Raw genomic sequence first — 7,082 nt, forward strand, 5'->3', positions numbered from 1 at the left:
TTGGTGTGAAATTTGGAAAAGTTAGGGTTCTTGAACCCCAATTCTGTCCGGTTTTAGATCACTGTGATAGAGGCCGAATTTGACTTTGCTCAAAACATGAAAGTTGTAGGTATTGATGAGGATGATGTGCCTGTAAAATTTCAGGTCATTTGGATTAATGTAGAATGAGTTATGATGAAATTACTGTAGCTGTTCTGCTTTGAGGAGAATGCAAAAACTGCGATAGTAATTGGCCATTTTGACTGGAATTGGTTTGGATTTTGGAGTTGGTGTCTTCTGATGAAATGTAGCTGAGTGTCTTAGCTAACATATGCCTTTGGAATTTCGGCATTTGGACTTGTATGGACTGAGATGTACCGATTACAGTTTTCTATGTTTTGCAAACCTGTTTTAGGAATTCTGGGTTAGTATTTGGCATATTTGACCTAGTTGTGTTAAGAACTGGATTGAGTGACCTTCTACATTGTTGTAGCCCTGTTCCATAGCTTCGAAACGGTGGGTCTTACACCCCCAACCGATATTTGTAGTGAGAGTTGTACCATTACCGCATAATGAGTGTAAAACAGTTTTCTATTTGGGGCCAAGACTAAGGCCATTTTCTAATTTCTGGTTTGCTATTATGCTCATTTATGCATATGAAACCCTATTAGGGTTGTGAATTGGTGTTGTTTATGGCTCGGCATGGAGTCTTATTGTATGTGTTGCATGATTCTAGGGCGTGAAGGTAGTGCACAACGGCTTGGTGATCGTGGTACATGAAATACCACTTACTTGCTTGGTGAGTATACCACTCACTAAATTGTTACTATGTGGCTTTGTTAAATGTTATGTGATGCCTTGATGGCTTATTCGAATATTGAAATTGATTAAGGTGAGGGTGTACTTGACCGCCCTCACCTCTTTTGATATTGTCACTGAATGGCTACCGTTTTATTGCATTACTGAACTTGATATATTGGTTGGTGAATTCCATTTCATGGAAACTGAATTGATGTCGTTTGGACGATGTCCAACGGCCTTACTGCATTACTGAGCTCAACCCCGTTTGGTAGTCAATTGGATCGAGCCGGCGAGGGCTTGGTCGTGAAGATTGAATCGCCACGGGGACTGTACTGGGGAACCTTGTGGTAATGAGACCCTTGGTTCCGGTAAACTCGAGTATTACCAAAAATATTACTGAATGGAGTGCGGGCCCGGTTGGGGTATGTTGGGTGGAAGGAATGGAAGTAAAGAGTTGTCTACGGTTTGGTATTTTAACATTGACGGAGAGTCAATGAGGTTGGTTCAAGATTGCAAGCGTGGAAATGGGCTCTTGAGAGCCGACCGTATCCTTTTACCGTTTTGCTTCATTGCTTATTTGTGCACTTTAAATGAAGGTTCATTCTTATATGACTTTGATTGCTTATTGGGTGGTATACCACTGGGCTTTGGCTCATTCCGTGTTATTTGTTTTCCTTACAGGGATATAATTGCTTTTGAAAATGGACTGGATAGTCAATTGCCATACTGAGCTTGTAAATGTCTTTTGTATAGCTCTTGAAGTGAAACCCTAATGTATAACGGGTTCATTTCCTTTTGATAGGCAAATCGAATGTGTACTCCTTAATGAATGGTTTTGGCATGCCATTATGGTTGTAAATGTTGATTTCCATTGTATATATATGCTTGGCTATGGTTTAGATAAATTTCGGCTTCCGGTTCTTTTCGTTTTTTTTTATTTTGTGTTTTGACTTGTTTGCGCGCAATGGTATGTTCCGGAACGTTTTAGATTGACGTAAACCGTACCGTTAGTCCTGGCGAGAGCTGGGCAGGCAGTCCGCTAACCCCTTTGGTTCGCTTTAGGGGAAGGTGGGGCTGTCACAAAATGGATCCCACATACATAACTCAGCTATGGTGTCTCAATGAGACTCCAAACGCTAAATGTGATAAAAAGATGTGTAATCCTTAACTTGTAATATAACCAAAAGAGAGATTTTTGGTTCTTCTAGCGGTCACCAATTCAATGCAGGGAAGAGGAAGGAGAAACGATGAGGGTTTGAGAGTTGAACTAAAAACCTCACAGTTACTTAATTAATATCCCTATCAATTAACTATATTAGGTCTTAGAGATAAATAGGCTTAATTCGATCGTCTGCAAAATTTCTCTTAGCTTAAAGTTGGGAAACAAATTCTTACTGAGTTCCACCTTACAATGGGAAAGGCTTCCAAAGATTGTTGTGGGTCATATTTTCTGCAATTGTATATTACATGGCCAGAATAGGACCATAGCATATTTTAAGGGCTGCTTGAAGAGTAGAGTAACTTGTTCAAGCGGATTTTGAAAGATTTTAATCATTGTCAAATTATAACAACCCAAAATATAATTCTTTTCACATTCCACAAAAACAAGTACATCTTTTGCAAACTTCAACACTAGGAGGATAGAAAGATCAAACAATCAGATTAAAAATGACCTGAAATGATAAACTGCTGAAATACAGCATGTTCTTTGGATGACATTGTTCTTAAGCAAGCGCTTGAAGAAAGACTATGGGGCTTATTATATTCTGTGAATGATATTGTTCTTAAGCAAGCGCTTGAAGAAAGAGTATGGAACTTATTATGTTTGAATAAAATTGCACTTGAAAAAAGCCCATCAAATCTAGACCTTATTGAGGAAATTTCACTCTTCAGCAGAAATCCTACAAGCTATTTCCATAGACTAAATTATGCCAGATCATGTGCTGAACAAGGATATTCTGCGCTTTCCATGGTTTAGAGCATATTGCCAATTTATCACAGGACAACACATGAATCGTTCCGTGACGTAACAAAATTTGTGCACATACATCACTATCACTGTGACTGCTTTAAGTATATTTTACTTAAAGCCTGTTTGATAAGGAAGACTTTAAGATGCAGTCAAAACAAAGCAGCTATCAGAAAGTTACTGTGTGTTTTAGTCTGCCTTTGGTGTAGAATCCGAAATTCTGTCCATAGATCCTTGATTGCAATTCCTAAAACCGAAATCTGAAATCTGAATTTATTAAATCATTGAATTGTTAAATATTACATGTGATACATTTGAATATATCTCACATTAAGTAGTAAGTGAATAGTTTATCACTTATTTTTGAGAGCAAGTCTTGTCTAAAAAATTCAGTGTCACTTAATTAACTTAAATGTTTAATTTTTGATTATCAAACACATCTGAATATGTTAAGATCTAAATTCATTAAATTTAATTGCTGAATTAGTTATCAAATAGGGCAAAGTAATCATTAGTATTGACAATCTACGAAATTCCTGTAGTTTCTTGTCTTCTATATGTCCTAAGCAATCTCAAAAGATGACATAAAGGATTAACTACAGTGCTGTTTTGTACTAGAATTGCAGAAGTAATGAACAGGCGAAGAATGAAAGAATGCACCATCATCTTGTAAGCTTGGTTCATAGAATGTCCTTAACGCACGGCATCTCTTGGAAGAAACACTCAGCACAGAATTTTACAACAGAGTTCTGCTTCAACGTCTATTCCTACTTAAGTAAAAAATATGATCTCCTCGAACCCTTTGAGAATCTATAGTGCAAAGTATTACAACATAAGTTAGATATGTTGGATTCTTAATCCAACGATAGATTTATATGTGAATAATTATGTGTTGCAAACTATCAAATAAAATTAAATCTAATTAAATTGATTAATTATAGTTTGGGCTTTAATATATCTAATAAAATGTGGGCCTTTAATGTGTAGGGATTTAATGATAATTTCTATTTCTATGATGGGTTGAAATAAGAATTCAAAAGATAACAGGAAAGTTATCTATAAATAGAGTTATGTTCCCCAAGTCACACGTATTATTATTATCATATTTTTAGTACCACAAAATATCTTTTTCCTGATATTTCATCGTAAAGATACCAGAGAGAATCCAAGTACGCTTTCGCAATTTTGCTGTTAATTTATTTCTTAATAATCACCATAAGGATTTTGAGTTTAATAGGTGATGGTTTTCACCAAAAAGTAATACAAACAAGCACCAACAAAATAAGCACAACTTCACAGCTTTCTGAACGCCATGAGAACTTCATTATCTTCTTACGAGGTGATGAGGACCATTTCTTTGATATATCCTTTATTGAAGCAGAAAATAGTCACCTTCTATAACACAGCTCCAAGCTTAGCAGATATCTTACTATATCAAACTCGTACTCGTCAAACCCTGAAAATTTTTTTATTTCCACTTCCCTAAGATGCTGATTCAAGCACAGTGGTATCTCTTTAGAACCAAAGCAGAGGTATGTATCAATAGCCATTTCAAGTTGACCCTGATTTAAAAAAAAAAAAAAAACCAAGGGAAAATGTCACGCCCCGAGCCCGCACGTGCCCGTCACATGACATTCGCCGTACTCCCAAGTCCCACCCAGGAATACAAGGCTACATTAACTAATTTAACTTGACAGTACTAAATAATTTAAACAAATAAAGTGCGGTTCGAATTACATATAAAAGGAAGTCTACGAATATTCAAGATGTTCGTACATTTATTGAAACAGCGGAAACGAAAGTAAATAAGACTAGCAACTGGAGGTAGCTAGCCTGCCAACTTCTATTCATCTAATGCTAATAAAAGTCATCCTCAGGGTCTTCTACGTAAACCAATTCATACTCGTCAAAATCTGCAAAAATGGTAAGAAGTGGGCTGAGCGACACATCGCTCAGTAGGTAATATTTACCCCTCTGTTGGACCATGCACTCTTAGTTTTATAGTTACATATACAAATATAAGTATAACTCAAATCGTTTGCATATCATTCACATCCGTAATTTTGGAAATAACGTCATTTGTAAAGCAATCAGTAGTAAAGGATGGCAAGTAACTTGAAAGCATCTTATGGATAGTTGTGCATGAGAAATCGTAAAGTCATAAATCATCTCGTCAAATCACAAATCCCGTCATATCCATTCATAATCAATTCATATCAGTTCATAACTTCATTCCATATCAGCTTATAAATCATTCTGTCATATCAGCTCATAACAAGTACATGTAATGACCGGCTACTGAGTACTCAGCCTAGAGATTAAACCCCTTCTAGGTGGGCGACCAATAAGTTCCATGACTACCGATTGGTCTCATTCATATTTGGGTCAATCGGCCGGACTCTATACCAGGCTACCATGACCTTACCAATCGGCCGGACTCTATACCAGGCTACCATGGCGATTATACAGGACTATAGCCCCTACCGTCTATTCCATGACTGCTCTGAGCTTTACTTGTCAAAATTCAATTCATATATCATATACATAAATCTTTACTTTCATAAAAGATTCGGCTCATTTTGTGTATAAGAGCATATCAAAACTTTTCAAATAAGTCACACGGTCCATTTTTGTATGGTAAAATATAGCTTTCATAAGTATCCAAGTAAAGCATTTAATCAAACACCTTTCGAGTCCACATAACAAAATAGTATTGAAACCAAGGATCTCATTTTGCACATTTGAAATCTCAGAAGGGTAAGTACCACCTACCTTTGCTTAGCTGCTTGAGTGGAACTACTTTAGATCCTTGTACCGCACCTAATAAATGCATGAGTTCCCTAATTAGTTGTTACTTCCTATAGACGCATGAATATACAACCTCTAAGTAAGCATAAGATTCGTACCTAGGCCATTAAATGGACCCTATTACAATCTCCCTCAAATTGGGTGGTTTCCATTTTTGGAAAGTTTCCTAATTTGGAAAGTTCCTATTTTTAGAAAGTTTCTTAATTTGGAAAGTTTTCCCTTTTCGTAACGTTTTCTAAAATAAAATAATTATCCATACACATGTTTATTATTTTGACTGTTATCTTACTATAACTGTTTATAATTTATAATCATTCATTATTATTATTATTATTATTATTATCATGATTTTAAGCATCTAGTTTAACAATTTAGAACTTATCTTACATGGTCTAAATTGACTTAATAAGGCTAGATTAAGATGTTTTAGATTTCCATTTAAGTATCATAGACGTAATTAATTAAGTATAACTTTTACATAACTAACCTTTCAATTCTAACAATTACCTTCAATTGGGTCCTGGATTTTAATATTCACGATATACTATCAAAATGGACTAGTTATATTTAAAATTTATTTATTAAAAACTTACTAAATTTTATACTATAGTTTGGTCCAAGTTTAAATTGCATCCCTTTTTTACTTACTTATTTTTTGTTTAATATCATCATTATTTATTTATTTATTTTTTCCTCAGGTGGGGTCCATGGTTGGCCAAAAGGCCAACCATCTTTGACTAACAATGGCCACCAGTAAAGCTGGCGGCCCTCTGCTTCCATTGGTTGGCCGAAAGGCCAACCATGGCTTTTATTCATGGTCGCCAGCAAGTGCTGGCGACAACCTCCTTAAATTTTTTTATTTTTTTTTTATTTTTGTTTTGCTTCGGTCTTGGGTTGGCCGAAAGGCCAATCCTTTGATATTCTTCCTGTGGCGTTGCCTCTGCAACGCCTAGCCGAAACAGAGCTGCCGCTGCTCTTCCCCCTTTTTTTTTCTTTTTTTTTTTTTTAAACAGAATCAAACACCCTATATTATCAGGATTAAAAACACCCCCTATTTCTATTAATCCAGATGTGAATCTTATCGAAACATATATATATAAACCTATATAGCAACAATACATGTCCGCAAGATTTCCTAGAACGATTAATATCACTACTAAAACTTAAAAGAGAAGATTACTTGTGTGAAGTCGGGACTTACAGGTTTAGGTGCCTAGTTGTCGGATCGATTGACGGTGACGCCTTCTTCTCCTTCTCTCTTCTCTGACGGCTCTTGCTCTAGGGAGGCAGATGAGAGAAAGGTAAGGTTGCGCTTATTTTTCTGTCTAGGGTTTCAATAAAACCCTAACCCTAATGCTACTTATACTAGTACCCCTTACCCTATCCTACCATTACTTTATTTTATTATTCCCCTTTTTTTTTTCTTTTAAAAAAAAAACTTTATCTTCTAATTAATTGGAAAGTTTACAATAATGCCCTAATAAAACAGAGCCAAAAATCGCGGGTTTCACATTCTACCCCCCTT

General features: G+C 35.9%; 1 long non-coding RNA gene across 1 annotated transcript; it reads right to left on the reverse strand.

The window, feature by feature from the left end:
- Positions 1-4,360: 4,360 nt before the first annotated feature.
- Positions 4,361-6,881, reverse strand: LOC140006530 (uncharacterized). Its single transcript, XR_011814192.1, has 3 exons — positions 6,759-6,881; positions 5,522-5,569; positions 4,361-4,662 (listed from the first exon to the last, which is right to left on the reverse strand). It is a non-coding gene; the product is annotated as an uncharacterized lncRNA (long non-coding RNA).
- Between the last annotated feature and the right edge of the window lie 201 nt (positions 6,882-7,082).

This window comes from Coffea arabica, chromosome 1c, assembly GCF_036785885.1.
Source record: "Coffea arabica cultivar ET-39 chromosome 1c, Coffea Arabica ET-39 HiFi, whole genome shotgun sequence".
NCBI classification, from domain to species: domain Eukaryota; kingdom Viridiplantae; phylum Streptophyta; class Magnoliopsida; order Gentianales; family Rubiaceae; genus Coffea; species Coffea arabica.